The 18,853-nt window shown below is 47.2% G+C and overlaps 1 protein-coding gene across 11 annotated transcripts in view; it reads left to right on the top strand.

Moving 5' to 3' along the window:
* Positions 1-18,853, top strand: part of NAV2 (neuron navigator 2) — an 840,045-nt gene that overhangs the window by 681,032 nt on the left and 140,160 nt on the right. The window contains exon 1 of one of the 11 annotated variants that reach the window (XM_079930282.1): positions 8,401-8,521. The exons of the other annotated variants lie outside the window; for them this stretch is intronic. The gene's annotated coding sequence lies outside the window, so the exon portion shown is untranslated. Of the gene's footprint in view, positions 1-8,400; positions 8,522-18,853 lie in introns of those variants that run through there. 11 annotated transcript variants of the gene reach the window in all.

Genomic DNA, 18,853 nt, shown 5'->3' with positions numbered 1-18,853 from the left:
GCCGCCTCTCTTTTCACGGAGCAGGGGAGGCGTGGCCCCTGCCTTCTCTTCTGCGGGACTTATGGAAGTTCTCTGGGGGAGAGCAAACTGCCTTCCTCACGTCCTGTTCATTTTGAAGGCTGTGTGCCCCGGAGGGGAGCCTTCTGGGCCAAGAGACGCAGGGCTTGCGCCGCAGTCCGGGCTTGGCAGTAACTCGCTGGGCAATTCCAGCCAGGCTCCACCGGCAGCCAGAGTGACACTTGACAACAAACCATATTGTGTCAGTCCTTTAAACCAAACCTTATGCTTAGGATCGAATCCAGACTCCTGAGCCTGGCCTACCTGGCCTACAGGATCTGGCCCTTACCTGCCTCTTAGAACTCATTGTCCTGTACTCCCCCTTGCTTCTGCTGCTGCAGCTGGTAATTCTTTCCCTCAGTCTCATCAAGCTCTTTCCTGCCTCAGGGCCTTTGCACTGTTTCTCTGCCTCGGTTCTATTGCCCAGATCTATTCCCCTGGTTCCTTCTGGCTGCTCGGCCGGCATCTCTTTGGAGGGGCCCTCCTTGACCCTTCAACTTGAAGTCCTTTATGTGACCTGCCCCAGGCCTAGTTTCCGTCACCGTGTCTTATGCTCATTTGGAAGCTTATCGCTGTTTGAAATTATCCTGAAGATGGGTTTATATTTTATCGTTTCCCCGCCCGTTCCTGCTTACAACAACAAGCTCCTTTGTGCAGGGACTTGCCAGGCTTGCTCCCCACTGAATCCTCAGTGCCTTGTACATGTAAGAGCTTATAAACGTTGCTGAATTGGTGAGCACGCGGCTCGATGGATGAAGGAGCAGACCCAACCTCCCTGTAACATGCGAAGTTGAGGCGAGTGATGAGATGATGTCTGAGCCGGGCCGTGACCATGTGTGGCCCAAGGCTTGGCTTCTTGTTTTTGCCACACTTCCAGATCACTGTGGAAGCTGAACGAGCATCCGTTTGCTCCACTTCCTGTGAGTTCTTCATCTGTGAACCCGGCTTGCCCAGAAGCCCTTCAGGACCTTCCCCCCCACCCCGTCTAACATTCTAATAGATAAAATTACAGATAAAAAAATTAGGCATGATGATCATGCCACTCATTTTCCTGAATGTAATGATCAAGAACCCCATGGGTGAGTCAATGTTTTCATAATTTTAACAGTAGCTCGTTATCCTACTATGTGCCAAGCTCTGTGCTAGGTGCTCTATGTATATGTTATCTTCTTCTGTCCTCACAGCAGTCCTTTGAGGTAGGTGATATCATAATCCCCATCTTCTGGAGGAGTAAACTGAGGCTCAGGAAGGTTAAATAACTTGCCCAAGTAGTTAAGAAGCAGAGCCCAGGGCTAGTTCCTTAACCACCGAACTGCCCCATCTTGCCCAGCATTGTATTGCTGTGTTGAAATAGCTACTTGAGTTTATTTTAAAATTGTTTTGCTTAGTTCTACCTGTCTTACTAGAAGTGTTCTTTCATTTAATTAGAAGCTTAGACATAGAGCTGCTTTGGCTTTTTGCCTGTTACTTTTAGAACCATCCCATAGTGAAATCTTCAAAGACGGGAGCCACCAAACCCTTACAGAGTAACACGTTTCTGCTATCATCCAAATGGCTGGGAAAGTTAATGGCCTGAGAAATCAAATGATCCAGTTAACTTAGAGCATCATTTTGTGTCTCTAGTTTTACATGAACATGAAAACAGTAACATATACCTGTTACTAAAATTACATGTAATTTAACCTTTTATTATTCTTTAGAAGACCGTTGGTATTCAGCATGGCCTCAAGGTCATCATTATCACGTCCCACTGTGATATACTACCAAAATACTTCGGGATTATTTTGAGATTTTCATATTTTTTAAGAAAGTTTATTCTCTTGTCAGGTCAGTCTTTTAATAAATGAAGATGTATTTATTTTTATGTACTACTGACAGTTTCCACAAGGTGGAGACATTGAAACACCGTAAACTGAACCTTAGTGATGTTACAGTGAGACATTCCTAGTTTCTTCAGCTATTCAAACCAAAGGCTTTACCCCTGCTAAAAGGCACAGATGTTTACATTTCACTCTCTGCTTTGGGAAGCTTACATTTTTAGCAAGTGAGATAGTGCTTAGAGCAAGTGTAGATAGGAAATGTAAGCAAACACCCAATTACGGAAATTGGAGAACTCTGGTCTGTTTCCAACTCCCCCCACCCCAGCCCCACCAATTCCTTTTAATGTAGAAATTTACCTGCACAATGAGGAGAGGCAGCCCAGATGGCATTGAGCGCTCCTTCTAGTTGTGACATTCTAGAGTGCTAGTTAAGCATGACTCCACACTGGAAATAACACGCGGGTTTCTGCTTTGAGGCCAAGTTATAGGTTTGCCTGTATGTGCAGAGTTCAGGGCACGCCATTTAATATCCTTTGTACTCAATTCTTTTTCCTTTTATAAACATGACAAGGTTGTAGATATTGAATGACTGGTCATTTAGTCTGTACTTCAGAATCTGCCCAGTAAGTCATATTGCTGAGGCAGTTGGTGTAGTGGAAAGAAAACAGACAGATACCAGACAAGCTTGAATCCCGTTCTGCCACTCGCAAACTCTGTAACATCAAGCGCGTCATTTAACTTCCCAAAGCCTCAAAGCACTACAGTTAATTTGGTTTTTAGCCTTCTACAATTAGATTTCTCTTTGAGGTTGTATCTAATTAATGGCAAGTATCTGATAAAGACACACAGTTTTCAGACAGGGTTTAGATGTCTTATCAACCTCAAAGGTCCCGGCGCTTGGAAACAATGAAATGATTACAGTTTTCTTCCAGATGTTTGTTTGGCTTAGTGGAAACAGCCTCGATGTATGAGTAATATATAAATCAGTATTGAGGCTCTTTGAGGAAAGTTCTCGTAAAAGTTTACAGCAAGTTTAGTTAGCAAGACTGAGGTGGAAGTAAATTCTAGTTTCTGTAAACGTATGGCCTTTGTTTTCAAAATGACAGGGGGCCTCAGCTTGGCAGAACAGCTGTTTTTTGATGTCTCCCGCTCATTGTCTCCTTTGGATGATTGCACGTGCACCTGTGTGTATCATTCAGGTCTCCCTGAGGTAGGGCTGAAGTTACTTGATTTCCTTGGAGTTTAGCTAGGGAACTAATGGCACACGCCTTTGGTCTGTGTGTGTGTACTTATCAAACCCTTCTATCGCACTTAGTATGTGCCAGGCGTGTCTACGTACTGTGCAAGAAATCGTCTGACCTCACCACTTCATTTTATCAGATTGATAAATTGGGCTTCGGCTGTGGTTAGTGGAAAAGGAATTAAAGAAACAGACGGGGCTTCCCTGGTGGTGCAGTGGTTGGGAGTCCACCTGCCGATGCAGGGGACACGGGTTCATGCCCCGGTCCAGGAGGATCCCACATGCCGAGGAGCGGCTGGGCCCGTGAGCCATGGCCGCTGAACCTGCGCGTCCGGAGACTGTGCTCCGCAACGGGAGAGGCCGCAACCGTGAGAGGCCCGCGTACCACAAAAAAAAAAAAAAAAGAAAAGAAACAGACGAAGATGTCTCTTACCAAGTTTTGATCTGTGAAGCCAGTCCATCTACTCATCTAAAAACTCAGGGTGCCATATGGTATAGAGTGAAATTAAAGGGACAGACTTGGTGTCCATATGTTCGGAAAGATTTTTTTTTTTCTTTTCAAAGGAGTCAGTGAGTTGTATAATGTTCCAAAGTATGAATATACCTCCCTTCCTGGAAAAAAAAAAAATGACCGTTCAAATTTAACATTAGAAGTTTCTCCGAGAGCCTTTGGCTTCCCATTGCCTGTGGGAATAGATCTCAACTTCTTAACTGAACAAGGGAGGCTGTTTATGGTCTTTCCCTCAGCTGCCCTCCCACCTCCACCCTGTCCACATCCCTCCTCACACACCCCAGCTCCCCAGTGCCCTAGGCTACATGCCATTTGCTACCAAAGGCTGTTTCCTGCATTTGCAAAGCTTTGTGCCACAGGACCTGCCTCTTTCTCCCTGGAATTTCTTTCCCCTCAAGCTTATCTGACTGATTAAAAAAAAAAAAAAAAAACCCAAACAAGCAAACAAAAAAAACACCTCCTCTGTGATGCCTTCCTGGACACCCCCAGTCAGTTAACTCTGTCTGATGCGTTTCTGGTGGTCTTGGTTCACACCCAACTTTATGTGTGAACCTTTCGCTTTGCGTGGGAAGTGTTTGAGAGGGATCTGGACGGTATTGAGGAAAGAATATGGTCTTAAGAGGCAAGCAGATTTGAGATTTAATCTTGGCTCTGCCAAATGAACTGGAGCAAGTTTTTAACATTTGGGAATTAGAGATAGAACTTGAAAAACACCCGGCAGAGTCTGGGATGCACAAGAAACATCATGCACAATGTGTGTGTGTGCGTGTGCGTGTGTGTGTGTGTGTGTGCGCGCCTTTCCTCCACCAAACATGGAGCTCCCAGAAGGCAGATAGTGCCCATTATTTGTCTAAACTGAGACTAGCACAAGTAGGAATTTAATAAATATTTTGTGAATGGTCTATCCTTCATGCCAACCCTCACGGGACCCTGGGCTTGTATAACTTGCTACCACCAGCTGTGAAAGTCAGTGATTCTATTTACAGAACACTTGGAGAAAATCAATTTAGCCTCTGGTCTTTTTTTTGGTGTGATGCATAGCTCCATCTAGTGGCAAATATAGGGTGTGATGCTGTGGTTTTGATTGCTTTTGACTCAAAGAGTCAAAGTCTTATATTGATTTAAGACTCAGGGCTGGTGTTATTCAAGGCTGAGAGAATGGAGATTGTAGCAGTTGGATCATCTTTCAAATGTGGCCTGACCGGAAGTCTAGTGCAAGAGAGAACGTGGGGTGAGCAAGCTGGTCTTCAGAGTTGGCTTTTTGATGGCTAAATTCTTCCCTGTTAGGTGTCAGGGATTACTCAACAGATACCACATGTGCCTGCTGGGAAACTTCATCTCTCAGAAGTTGAGGAACCCATCCCTGCTGAATTACTTGTAGCTCCATAAATATGTCATGGCATGTCTTAGCTCAGGCTGCTATAACAAAATACCGTAGACTGCGTGGCTTAAACAACAGACATTTATTTCTCATGGTTTTAGAGGCAGAAAGTCCATGATCAAGGTACCAGCATGGTTGGGTTCTGGTGAGAGCCCCCTTGCTGGCTTGCTGTGTCCTCCCAATGCAGAGAGAAGCAGGTCTGGAGTGTCTTCCTCTTCTTCTAAGGGCACTAATCCCATTATGGGGCCCCACCCTGTGACTCATCAAACCCAGTTACCTCCCAGAGGCCCCACCTCCTAATACCATCACATCGGTGGCTGGGGGTTCACCATGGGAATTGGCAGGTGTGAGAGAAGCACAAACATTTAACCATAACAGAGTGTTTCAGGCTTCCGTGTATCATTTGCATGTACAGCACCCTGTGTTGCCTTTCCCATCACTGCCTGCCAGCTCACCTCCTTGAGTAAGCCTTCCCTGATCCTATCCAAACAGAGGTGGTGATTCTTTCTTCTGGCCTCTCATGGTACTTGATGTATTTGTAATAGCACCGATAGCACTGCATCGGAGTCACTACCAATATATATGTGTGTATAAAAGCAAACAAAGCGTCCATACACAATGTTTTTTTAGATTGTTTCAGTGCATTCTTTATGAGGGGAGAGAGCCCGTACCTGTTACCAGCTCTTAAAGGTCAAAGTCCAGTCTGTCTTAGCCGCTCCCCTATCTTCATGGCTAGCACAGTGCCTGTTCCATTGTAAGTGGCCAGTACATATTCGTTGACTGAATGCGGCAGCTGACTTTCAGCGAAGCAAGACCAGTCACATGCCTCTGAATGAAGATGTGCCTCAAATTGAGGCCCCTTGAGCCTGATGCCCCGCCTCTGTGATCTTCCTTTCCTCGGCCCTGTCCTGTACACCAATTATTCCAGACCTGTGACTCCCTCTAGCCCAGTGAGCTGGACATTGACAGTGCATGTAAAGGAGACAGAGAACCGGGGCCACACACCATGGGAGTGGTGGGTGGAGGCAGAGGTGCCCTGTTTCTCTCTTCTTTCCTCCGGTGGCCATCATGGGACAAATGAGGGAAGCATTTCTCAAGTCAGTGCAGAGCACAGCAGGCAGCACCGGGAGTCCACAAGGCAGTAGCGATAGCACGAAAGGCTCTTTCTTATCTGGTGAATGTTTCTCATGGTCTTTCCAGGCCAGACCTGAAATAACCTTGACAGGCTGTTGTTGTTCCTGGCAAACTGATAGGAGAGGAAGCCAAAATACTCCTTTCGGCCAAAAGGCAGCCAAGATAAATGATTTTAGGCAAGGCTGTCCTGAAAGGCACAGAGTCATGGCAGGGTCCAGCCGGGTGTGGCGGGCACCTCTGGGATTTGAAAAAGATGGGCGCTTGTTTCTCCAGGTTGATCCCCCTGAAATGATCTTGGCTTGTGAGGCTCTTGGAAGGCTTGGGAATTCCCGGTTTCCCATCGGCCACTGGGCGGGTCTCAGGGATGTTTGGAAGGTGGAACCATCATGGAAAGGTAGAGACTCAGCTCTCTAGGCAGACAGATCTTTAGGGCCTTGGGCAAACCACTTGCCCCTAATGCACTGCGTTCCTCTTACACACACACACACACACACACACACACACACACACACACACACACACACTTTCAAAAATACAGTGGTGCTCCAGCATGAAGCCACAGGTCCAGGGTAACCCAGTAGTTTTGTGGTGGGGCTGGACCAGGTCCCAGTTTATCAGCCTTTCCATTCCTCTCTGCTTCCCTTGGTGTTTCCTCGCTTCCCCTGGTGATTCATACATATCTTAGCGGGGTATGAATTCACAGACACTGGAAATAGTTCACCCTGTCTCATATTTTCCTTGGTGTTAAATATCGCAGGCCAACCCCATGACCTCCGTTTCCCTCAGCAGCTCTCTGGGTGGAGTGAGTGAGCACAGGGGGTCGGGCAGGGGGCAGGATTCATTTCCCCAAGTGTCGCTGAACAAGTGCCGGCTTCCCCCCACATGGCTGTGATGTCATCTGACACGGGCCGTCCGGCTGATTGATGGCTCTGGTTACCAGTATCAGTTGTCCCCAGTGGCTGGGACAGCATCACTTGTACATGTCTTCTTCCCATCTTCCCTGCATCGCAGGCTCCCTTGATTTACTGAGTTTGGGAAATCGCTCAGCCCTTATCGGCAGCTGGGCAGGCGGTTTTATCAGAGGAGAAAGAACAGTTGAGCTAACGGCATGCTGAAAGCAGAGAAATTCTCCAGCCTCCCCAAGCCTGCTCACGCCACTCACTGTTGGTGAGTTAGCCTGAGCAGGCAGAGAGCAGGATTCCGGAAAGGTTTCCTGGAGAACAGCCCCCTGGAGAAATGAAGTGTGGTCCAGCTTTGACATGGGCAGCCCAGACCGTTACTCGTAATAGCAAATGTTGGCTTAGTAATTTGTGGGGAAGAGAGAAAAAAAGGGGGCGTCTTGTCTTCTCAGGAAACGGGGCTTAGGCCCCGACTTCTTGGGAGTTTTCCGAGCTTGCTTCGAGATTTGAATCTCTTCCAACTCCACCCCACCCACAGCATCTTCAGGGAAAGAAGGGGAGAAGGGAACTGAAGTGAGTGCTTTGGGAGAAGAAGACCGTACCTCAGGCCCTTCTGAAGTGGCCCCTGAAGGGGATGCTCACTGCCTGCTCGCCCATCCTCAGTGACATCCTCCAACACACAGGCTGTCCTGGAGCGGGAGACTGGAAACCCTTCCTTTGGCCTGCCTTCTCGGGAGGCTCCAGGCAAAAGGCAGTAAAATTCCATTTAAAAAGTGTTTACTGGGCTTCCCTGGTGGCGCAGTGGTTGAGAGTCCGCCTGCCGATGCAGGGGACGTGGGTTTGTGCCCCGGTCCGGGAGGATCCCACATGCCGCGGAGCGGCTGGGCCCATGAGCCATGGCCGCTGAGCCTGCGCGTCCGGAGCCTGTGCTCTGCAACGGGAGAGGCCACAGCAGTGAGAGGCCCGCGTACCGCAAAAAAAAAAAAAAAAAAAAAAAGGTGTTTACTGAGTTTGTTGTGTACTGGAGACTGTGCTAAAGACAGTAAGACCAAAGGAAATTAACAAGCCCCAAGAGCCCGAGGTCCTGACAAGCACGAGGACGCTCGCAGAACGGGGAGGTAATAGGTCAGTGTAAGAGCAGGGAGTTCCAGAGACGGTTGGAAGCAGTGCCTTCTGTGGGGACGATGAGGGGGAGATAAAGGGCCTACTGTGAGGTGGGGGCATGGGAAGTCCAATCTGGCTGCCCTGCTCTGGGCTGTGTGTCCTGGAGCACGTTCCCTGTGCCCATCTCAGAGCTGCTGTGTGGTTTCCGTGAGCTCACGCCTGTGAACTTGGCCCAGAGCCTGGCTGCATGGACAGAGCACTCAGCACTACCACAGTATCCACCACCGGCAGCAGCTACAGCATCTTCAGGACCTGTGAGCTGGGCCTTGAAGGATAAACAAGAGGCCTAGGTCAAGAGCAAGGGCATGAAGACAGGTGGGTGTGCGGCGTACAGTTTTATAAAAATGGTGCCTGGGCTGGGTTGAATGGAGATTCAAGACGGGAGCGGGGGAGCTCAGGTCAGAAGCTCTCAGAGTCCAGGGAGTGGTGACACAGCTCCGGGTAAAGCCGAGGCCCTGGGAACGGGCACACGGAGTTAGAGAGACTCCTTACGTTAAACTCCGCCTGACCTGAGGCCCGTTGGACAAGGGGCATGGGGGCACCGGAGAGTCAAGGCCAACTCCCAGGCTCTGGCCTGTGCCGATACTGGCTGGGAACAGTTGACGTCTGTCCTCAGCACCCTCTTGGCACCACCCCCTGCCCTTAGATTGTCTCAGGCCTCCGGGCCACCCCCGGACCAGGGCTGGCTGGCTTTCCAGCAGAGTACGTGGCAGCCTCTGGAGTGTAATCCCCAGGGCTTTAGGAAAACCCCATTCCCACAGCCTCCCGATTCTGGCCCTGGAGAAGCACCGGGCCCAGTAGGGAAGGCTGCCCTGTGCTCAGCACCTAATTCTAACGCAAGGCAGGTGGTGATAAACGTTCCCATTGAGAGGCAAAATGTGGGCTGGGGGTGTTGGTCTGACCATAACACAGACCCCTGAGGGAGGCTTTTCTGTTCTCACTTTCTTCTTCTGGGAAGCAGGCTTCCCTCATCTGCAAATGAGAATAATAAAGCCTGGAGTTGCAGTGACTGATTGAATGAGGTGACATGTGCACAGTGCTGCTGGACCCTTCCAAACCCTCCTCATAATAATAATGCTGCTGCCGGGATTAAATGGGATATGATGTACATGTAATGCCTAGTTCAGAGCCTGGTGCCGGGTAAAAGTACTCACTATATGTCATTCCCTTCTACCCTTGCTCGTTCCCAAACCCTAGTGAGACATCTCCTTATAGTGAGTGGGGTTTGAAATGAGGCTGTAACTGACATTCACGTGGGAAATAAGAATCCCCCTAAACGCTGCAGCCTGCATCCACTGCGCTGGGGTAGAGAAACCTGCCGCAATGAATCATGTTTAGCCAGGCTGTCCTTCCTCTGCTTCGCACCATCTGGACCATCTGCTGTCTTGTTGGAACAGACTTCCTGCCCTTCACAGGGCTCTTCATTGGTAGCCGTCATCAACAGAACACACAGCCGCTTTGGCCTTCCTCAGATCAGCCCCAGGTGTTCAACCAAGGGAAATTCCGCCTTAGGTCCATTAATCCACGCTGCCGAGAGACTCTGCATTTTAATGACTGAAAATCAACAAATATTTAACAAGTGTCTTCTCCATCCCAGGCTTTGCTCCGGGGTATCTGCGCCACCAGGGAAGCCCAGTAAACACTTTTTAAATGGCATTTTACTGCCTTTTGCCTGGAGCCTCCCGAGAAGGCAGGCCAAAGGAAGGGTTTCCAGTCTCCCGCTCCAGGACAGCCTGTGTGTTGGAGGATGTCACTGACAAGATTTGTTCTCAGGCTGACCATTTGGTACCCCTTCTTTGGGGATCTCACTTTTGATCATTATAGGTCCTCAGTAGGAGGGACCGTGAGCTCACGTTTACCAAAGGGTGCTTACGTATCCAGGAAAGACATATTTCAACTCTGTAGCTCTCGATGGATGACGGAGAATAGGGGCTAACGTGTATCACACACCTTCTGTGTGCCAGGTACCTTACATAGCCCTTCAACTTTATAGGATGTTTTCATTTTACTGATAAGAAAAATGAAGACCCAAGAGGGTAATCGTTTACTTCATTGTTTTTTAAGCCCATGGAGGAGAGGAAAAAGATGGCTGCCATTCTGCTATGTCTTTCCCTTGGTGTGCAGGAATTTCAGCGTGATCGTGGTGCCTTTGTTGCTTTGCTCTAGCTGGGTATTTTCTGCTTCTCTCCAGACACCCTCTCTCATAGAGTCTGCGGGCTCCTTTTTCACTACTGAGTGCTTTGCAAATGTCCCTTGAATGGAGAGAACTATGTCACAGGTAGACCTGAAGGTCCTCTCTTTTTCCTGTTCAGCCTTTGCATAGCTCTCATCTAGAAAACCCAGTCATATTTATCTTTATCTTAAGCATATAGATCACTGACAACACCCTTTCCAGCTCTTTTTCAAGGGCCAGCAGCTACAGAGTGGCTCGACAGATTTATGATAGCAAGGTTGGAGGATACCAAGTTCGAGTTGAGGTGAAGATGAAAAGAAACATTTGGATGAGGTTGGGAGTATTCTGGCCCTGAGACAGTAAGCCCATGTTGAAAGACTCAAAAAAAAAAAATAATAATAATAGACCATATGTGCCTGTACTCAGATCAGGATAAGAAATTTAAGTTTTGTTGGCAACTCATGATCCTCTCATGATGCTGCTCTGGAGCCGTGGTGTGATAGAGGAAACTTTAGACTCGTGGTCAGAAGACCTGACTTCATATTCCTTGCTTGCCAGCTGTGGACCTTGGCAAATTTGCTTCCTTTTCTGAGCGTGTTTCCCACCTGTTCAGTGGTAGCCTGCCTCTTAGGTGTTCAGTGAGAAAGAAAGGAGATAGTGTTTCTAAAGTGTTTGGCACATATAGAATGGTTGTTCCTTTTGGGCTTTTTGGAATTATGCATCTATTTGCCTTCCTACTCTTTTATCCTACTTAGAACACTATTATGATGATGTAATGCTGTTTCTTATTCTTGAGCACAATAGCTAGATATCTGCTAACTGGGTCAGAGTCCATCTGTGTGTTAGGGTTCTCCAGAGGAAGATAGGATGTTGCATCTCAAGTCCAAACACAGCCTGGAGGCAGAATTTCCTCTTCCCTGGGAACATCTGTCTTTTTTCTCTTTCGGCCTTCAACTGATTAGCTGCAGCCCACCCATATTCTGGAGAGTAATCTGCTTTACTCAAAGTTTACTGATTTAAATGTCAATCGCCTCTAAAAAGTACCTTCACAGCAGTATCTAGGCTAATGTTTGCCCAAGTGTCTAGGTCTCACAGCCTAGCCAAGTTGACACATAAAATTAACCATTAGTCTGCCAGCAGACCTTGTTGTATGATCAGTAGAAATGAGTCATCTGGGCCAGGAGGCAGCTTACCTGTGGTCTAGAGACAAAGAACAACACAGCTTGTAGAAACATCTGTGAGGGCTCAAGGCTAGTGCAACCCCCCCTGATATGACAACAAATCATGATTCTGTGCATGGCTTGGAAAATCATCACATCCCTTCCAGAATCCCCAGGTCCTAATAAGAAATCTCCTGAGAAATGGAGGTTTTAACCTTTCCTCTTAACCTTGAAATAACTACAGAGTTAAACAGATACCCTGGCATGATACCTCTGGAGTGCTGATGATTTTTGAGACCCCGAAGTGAAATAAGGTCAGAGTCTAAGGAGAGGCCCATGACTGTCTCCAGCATCTTCCAGCTATAAATCAAGCCCACATTCACCTCTTGATCTTGGGACAAGAGGGAGATGGGGGTCTGTGGTTCTCTCTGCTGCATCGTTGGAGTCCATGTCCCAGTTCCCAGAGCTTTGTGCTTGTAATCACCTGGTCATCTGTTTTGAAATGAGAAATTTCACATACTTGAGCAGTGAAGTTTGAAGGGTGAAGTCAGCTCAATTTTTTAGAAACATGGGACAGAATAAATGTGGTCTTGGCTCTGCTGAGATGGGAAAAGACCACAGAGAAGTCGACCAACAGTGCCTGCTAGCACGTGTCTTTTTGCCTGTCCTGCAGTAGCGGTGCTGTAATTCACAACAGCTAAGTTGCCTTGGGATCTCTGTCATGTGCTGGGCACTCTGTTGAGCTCGTGACATGCATTGTCTCACTTACTGTTTACATCAGTTCTTTGAGATAAAGGCTGTTTTTCGTCCTTTTTTATGATTGAGGAGACCAAGCTCAGAGAGGTTAAGTTACTTGAATGGGTCACACAGGTGGTAATGTTACCGAGTCCAGGCTTGTACTGCTCATGACATGACAGGCCAATAAATTGAGAGACGAGTTGTTGGGGCAAGGAATAGTGACTCTGTTTGCAAAGCCAGCAGATGGGAAAGATGGCAGACTAGTGTCCCAAAGAACCATCGCACCCAAATTAGAATTCAGGCTTCGTTTATACTAAAAGAGAGGGAGTGTGGTTGGTCCTTGCAAACTTCTTGGTGTCAGAATCCTTTGTTCTTGCAGCTGCCCATGTAGGTCAGGTCACGATGTTCCTGTAAACCTCCAATAAGACAAATGTTATGCTCTGTTCTGCAACTTTTTATCTCTATATGAATGGAAAAGTGTTATACCTTTAAAGGGCAGAGCCTTGAGAACTACCCTGTATACTTCAGGCAATTGGCAACATTCTTAACTTGTAGCAAAAACAGTAGAACACCAAGTAAAAGAAACAGATCCAATATGGAGTCTGATTTGTTCTTCCCTATTACAGTAACAGCTGGAACCAAGTGTTTAACTGGGCTGGAATCCGAGCCTGTGCTCCAAGAACTCTGTAGTATGGCTTCTCCCTGTAGCTCTGATTATATGGAAGGCACGACCAAAAGGGAGGAGTGGGCATCTGTGGGTATTGGAAACCCTGGGTCTCCCCTATGCCATATTAGGGAGCATTAGGACTATAAAGAGAGATGGAGGGCAGGGTTCGAAGGGTAAGGCTTGGAGGGCTGAGTTGCATAGAAACTTTGAGAAATACTTGGCCAATGCTTGTGCGAGGACCAAGGAGGCTGGCTGGGGAGGGGGCAAAAGCAGATACTTTTATTTGCCTCAAAAGCATTATTTCATGTTTCATTTCAATTAAATATCACAGGTCTTGGCTGTAGCTTTAGAAACACTTGCATCAACATTCTCCACGTGCTGGTGCGCAGAAAGTGAGCCGAGGCAAAACTGGTTCTGTGTGTCTTGGAAACAAAAATCAATGAGATGGTCAGAGTCAGGAAGGTTCAGAGCTGGAGTCCCCCTTGCAAGGTGATTTCTTGAAGCACCTCACCGCAGCCTAGCTTCTTGTTGTAAAATCTCATGAAAGTGGAGATTTCCATCGCCGGCTGTTTCCAGCCTTTGTTGATGTGATACTGAATTTCTCCAAGGAAATTCTAGTCGTGTCGCCTCCCACCCACTGCGAACCCAAACAAAACACACAATTACAAGCTCAGCGCCACCTGGAGACCCCAGAACCATGCACGGCAAGTTAGAGCTTTATTAAGCGAGTGACTTTTGCCTTATGCTGGGGGAGTTGTTAATTAAAACCACTCACCCGTTAAGTTGGGAGAGAGGGAGGGAGACAGAAATTGAGGACAGCTAACAGACTGGTTTCCCTTCCGCCTTTGCAGGCTGGCGTAGCTATTTTAGACACGGACACAGACTTTACGCTTGAATAAACCATGCTCCAGAGGTGTGTGCAAGGTTTCCTGGGAACAGTTTCCATTCAATGCCCTGCAGCCAGGCCTCCTGCATACAAAGAACCCACCAGCCTCTGACCAAGTATGCGTAACAGTTAATAATAAGGATCATGGTGGTAATGACAACTACCTGTTATTGTTTACTGAGCAATATTAAATGCCTGGCACTGTGTGCAGCACTTTCTATACCTTATTTCCTGTCAGCCTTGCCGTAATCTGTGTGGTCATCTGCTCATTCTCCTGACAAGGATGCGGGGGCTTGGAGGGCATCAGTATCTTGCCCAGGGTCGCAGAGCCTGGTGAGTTAGGGAGCCGGGACTCAAATGCAGATACCTGACTGCAAAGCAGAAGTGCAACCACTGTGTTGGGTTTTTACTGAAAACCCTGTAAGTTGTGTAAACATGTGAAAAATCTAACTCCTCTCCTCCCCTTCAAATCTATTTCTTCTGTATTTCCACATCCATTTCTCATCCACAGCCCAGAAAGAATCTCAGCCTCTTCTGTTCCCTTGTTCCTGGAAGGCCAGTCACCAAGGTTGATGGATTCCGTCTCCTCACTTTCTCCTGCCATGGTTCCCTCTAGTGTTACTGTTCATGTTTCTCCTCCAGATGTTTGCATTCGTCCCCTCCTTGCTTTCTTTGCCTCTGATCTCGTCCATCCAACAAATCTATCCTATACTTGGGTGAGGAAACTCTTTCTAGAGTATAAATCTGATTACATTATCACTTGCTTATAATTTCTCAGGGGCTCCACCTTGCCTGCTGGGTAAACTCTGTGTTTGAGTTTCTGTGGCTGTAATAACAAAAGACTTGAAAACCTGGCTGCTTGAAACCAGCATTTGATGTTGCTCACAGGTCTCTGCCTCAGGAGTCGGGACAAGGTACAGCGGAGATGGCTTGTCTCTGCTCTACCGAGTCTGGAGCCTCAGCAGGGAGGCCCCCAGGGCTGGAGCTGGTTTGATAGCAGGAGTACACGTCACTCCACAGCTTGTTCACGCACACGTCGTAACACTTGGATTGGGATGACTTGAAGGTTAGGATGTGAGGATGGCTTGGCTTCCTCACAACATGGAGGTCTCAGAGCCCCCAAGGACAAGGGATACAGTGAGCAAAGCAAAGTTTTCCTTTTCTCATCTACCTTGGAAGTCCCAGAGTGTCACTTTCACTGGACCACATCGGCCAAAGCAGATTCAAAGAGGGAGCATAGATCCCACCTCTCAGTGGGAAGGTCACCTTGAAGAAGACCACGTGGGATGGAGACGTTGCTGAGTCATCTTCGGAAAGTTACCGTCCGCCACATCCTACCCCCTGCATTGTCCAGCATGATGACACACAAGGCCCTCCGTGGTCCCACATTGGAGTGTAAGTTTCATGGAGACACAGCTCGTCTTCCTTACTGACCACGAATCTCCTGTACCCCACAGTGCATGGCACAGAAGAGGCCTTGCTTTTCTTTGGGGAGCTAACGAGTGACCTGCTTGCCCAGCCTCGTTTCTTGTCATCTCCACCATCCCCTCACTGCCCGGCCCTCCCCCACGCACCCTGGTCCCGCCACTCTGGACCACTGACATTTTCCTTGATGTGCATACCACACTCTTAGACCTCTGTGCCTTTTGCACGTGGCTGCTCTGTCCATAAATCCCTCCCCCGTCCATTCCCATCCACCTGCCACAGTCCTTTAAGTATCTGCTGAAGCTGGGAGGCCTTCCCTGGCAATGCCAGCAGACTTCGCCTTCCTCCTGTGTCCCAAACACCTGGTAAAACCTCCCAGATGGCTCATCTCAGTTCCTTTTGCTTTGTCTGTTTGTATAACTGTCTATCCCCTAGACTAGGATATCCTTGAGCAGAGGGATTGTGTCTTTTTACGCCTGCATTTCTAACATCTTCTACCATACCTGCTGTATGGGTTTAGTGACATGTTTGGAATGAAGGGAGAGGGAAAGAGGGTAATTATAACAGTGGTACCACTGCCGCTGATGATACTGCTGTTGCTGGTAATAACGGCAGCCAGTGATTGTGGAGTACTTTTAACGTGGCAGGCACTTTTCAAGTATTGAATCATTGGATTCTTAGGGAAATCCTAGGAGGCCTATAACACTGTTACTATCCCCATTTTATAGATGTGGAAACTGGGGATAAAAGACGCCACTTGTCCAAGGTCATCCAGCTACTAAGGGGTGCAGCCACCTGCTGGGTTTTAGGTTCTGAGACCCAAAGATGTTTCTTGGTTTTAGAGAGCTCTATAAATCCTAACCTTCAGCTGATGAGTAGGATAATAATGTGGGAGGTGAAAGAGTAGCTGCTGGTTAGACAATGTCTGTTTTGTTCTTGGTGCCAGGTTTCAAGAGGTTCAGAATTAGGCAAAGGTTTGTTTAGGGAAGCGTGACGAGGAAGGAAAAAGGGTTCAAAATGTAATAGAAATATCTGTAGAAACTAGATCTGCTTGGCGTGGACAATACTTAGAAAAGCAGTAGGTTCCAGAGGACCAAACTCAAATTGTGGGTGGCAGTTAGACTTTCACTTTTAATTTCCGAAACACCAAGGTTACTGTTAATCAGTGTAAATGAAAAACATGCTAAAAATCAGACCTAGTCAAAGTGGGCTGGGCTCTGTTTTAAGGACATAAGCCTCCTGTTCCTGAGAGTAATCAAGCAGAATCTGGAAACCTGTGTCCACATGTTGTAGAAGGGATTCCTGTATGAGGTGAGAAGCTGAGAGAGAGGACCTGTAAAAGTGTAAGATTCAGGGGGTCCAGTTCCCATAGGAATGACTGAGGTCCTGATAAGGATGGAGCAGAGTTGGGCGTCGTCTTCAGGAGAAGGTCTCTTTGACAAGACTGGTTTCCACAGGTCATGCCAGCCTGTGGGTGGTAGCAGGACACCAAAGCTGTCCCTTCGAAAAATGTTCTCACCCATGCCCCCTTCAAATAAACACAAGAATCAGACCCGCTTCTTTCCCTCGCTGCAGGTTCTGGTCTGGCAGATGTCAGAGTAGCTGTCGAGAATCACTGTGAGCTCGGGCTGCACACCTGCCGAGATGTTACTGAAAGTTACACTTGTTAGGTTGTATAGTGAAAATGATAGATTTTTAAAAATTGAAAGATAGTTGATTTACAATGTTGTGTTAGTTTCAGGTATACAGCACAGTGATTCGGTTATATATGTAACTGAATATATCTATTTTATATACAGTAGTGTAAATCCCAAACACCTAATTTATCCCCCCTTCCCTTTTGGTAACTGTAAATTTGCTTCCTATATCTGTGGGTCTATTTCTGTTTTGTAAATAAGTTCATTTGTATTTTTTTTTTTAGATTCTATATATAAGCAATATCATCATATAACATTTGTCCTTCTCTGTATGGCTTATTTCACTTACTATGATAGTCTCTAGGTCCATCCATGTCACTGCAAATGGCATTATTTCGTTCTTTTTTATGACTGAGTACTATTCTATTGTATATATGTACCACATCTTCTTTATCCATTCATCTGTTGATGGACATTCAGGTTATTTCCATGTCTTGGCTATTGTAAATAGTGCTGTTATGAACACTGGGGTGCATGTATCTTTTCAAATTAGAGTTTTCTCTGGATATATGCCCAGGAATGGGATTGCTGGATTTTTTAAAGTGTAAAATGTTACAATACTGAATAAGCCCACTCTCACTATGCAGGGTCGAGGGGGTGTGGCTTTGCCCCTGCCCTGTTTGAATGATTCCTTCAGCTCATCTGTCTCCCATTCTTGTGAAAGTGGAAACGTTTGAACCAGTGGAAGCGCGAGAAATTCAGAGACCCTGTGCCTTTGTACAGCACCAGCCAGCTGTTGTGACTGCAGCTCCCCCTGCCCTGCTAGCAGGTAACTTGAGTATCCTGTAGACAACCAGCTTTTGCTTGATTCCCGCTCTGGAGGTCACCGGCCGGGGTTCTGGCTCCCTCCCAGCCTGCCCTTCCCGCCAGCGCTCCAGCTGCCGCGGGGGTGCCCTCCGGACGTTCACCGCCCGGGCCGCTCTGTCTGTCCCCAGGCTGGCTGGTTTGCCTGGATTCTTGGCTGCTGGGTGTCTCCTGCCCAAGTTACCTGCCGAGCTCCAGCAGCCGCCTTGCTCCAGCAGCCGCCTTGCTGTGGGGAGACACACCTGTCCTTCTTGCAAACATGCCTGTGGCACTGTCCAGGCCCATACCTGTTGAAATTCTACAGGGAAGCAGTTTTTGCCTTTCCAACTGAACTCCCTGCTCTACTGGTTTCACTTTTTACTCCTTTTTAGAACATCACGGACAATGGGGAATTCAGCCAGGGGGCAACACGCCTGCCTTCAGCTCAGGTTCATGAGCCACTGAGAGTGGCATTGACCTTGTTCCCTACACTGGGTACTCTGCTCATGCCATGCTGTCCCTTGAATGGGACCTATGACCCCTCCCTCTAAGCCTTTTCTCACTAGCTGCCCCTGCCTGGGGGACCCCCATCTTCCTAGAAGTCTTCCTTGAATCCTTTAGCTAACATAGCCTCTATTAATGTATTTGACTTTCCTCTAAGTAGATGCAAGGATGTCTCACTTCTTTGTATTCCCCAAATGTTTAACACATATATCATACATTAAAGCAACTTAATTCTAGGTTATTATTTATTCTTTCATTTAGTCTACCAAGAACATTTGTTAGGTACCTATCTCAAGAATTCTAGGCAGAATCTAGGGACTGAGCATAGTGAAGCAAAAATACAAGCTTGAAAATAATAATCATAATTATAATAATACTGGTCATACATTTGTTGAAGTCTTTGGGTGAGAGGCTGGAAGACGAGGAGATAAATAGGTAAACAGTTAAAACAAAACGGAAAAAAAAGGAACTAAACTTTAATTTTATCGTAAAAGATTTATTGAACATGATAAATTTATTGAACACAAAAATATATTAAAATAAAAACACATCAGTGGCTACTTTCTACTTGTGTTTCCTTGGGTAAATCACTTAAACTCTCTGAGTGTCAGTTC

The sequence above is a fragment of the Stenella coeruleoalba genome (assembly GCF_951394435.1).
Source record: "Stenella coeruleoalba genome assembly, chromosome: 8".
NCBI lineage: Eukaryota > Metazoa > Chordata > Mammalia > Artiodactyla > Delphinidae > Stenella > Stenella coeruleoalba.
The sequence above is the reverse complement of the archived record's forward strand: the minus strand, read 5'-3'. Positions and strand labels throughout refer to the sequence as shown.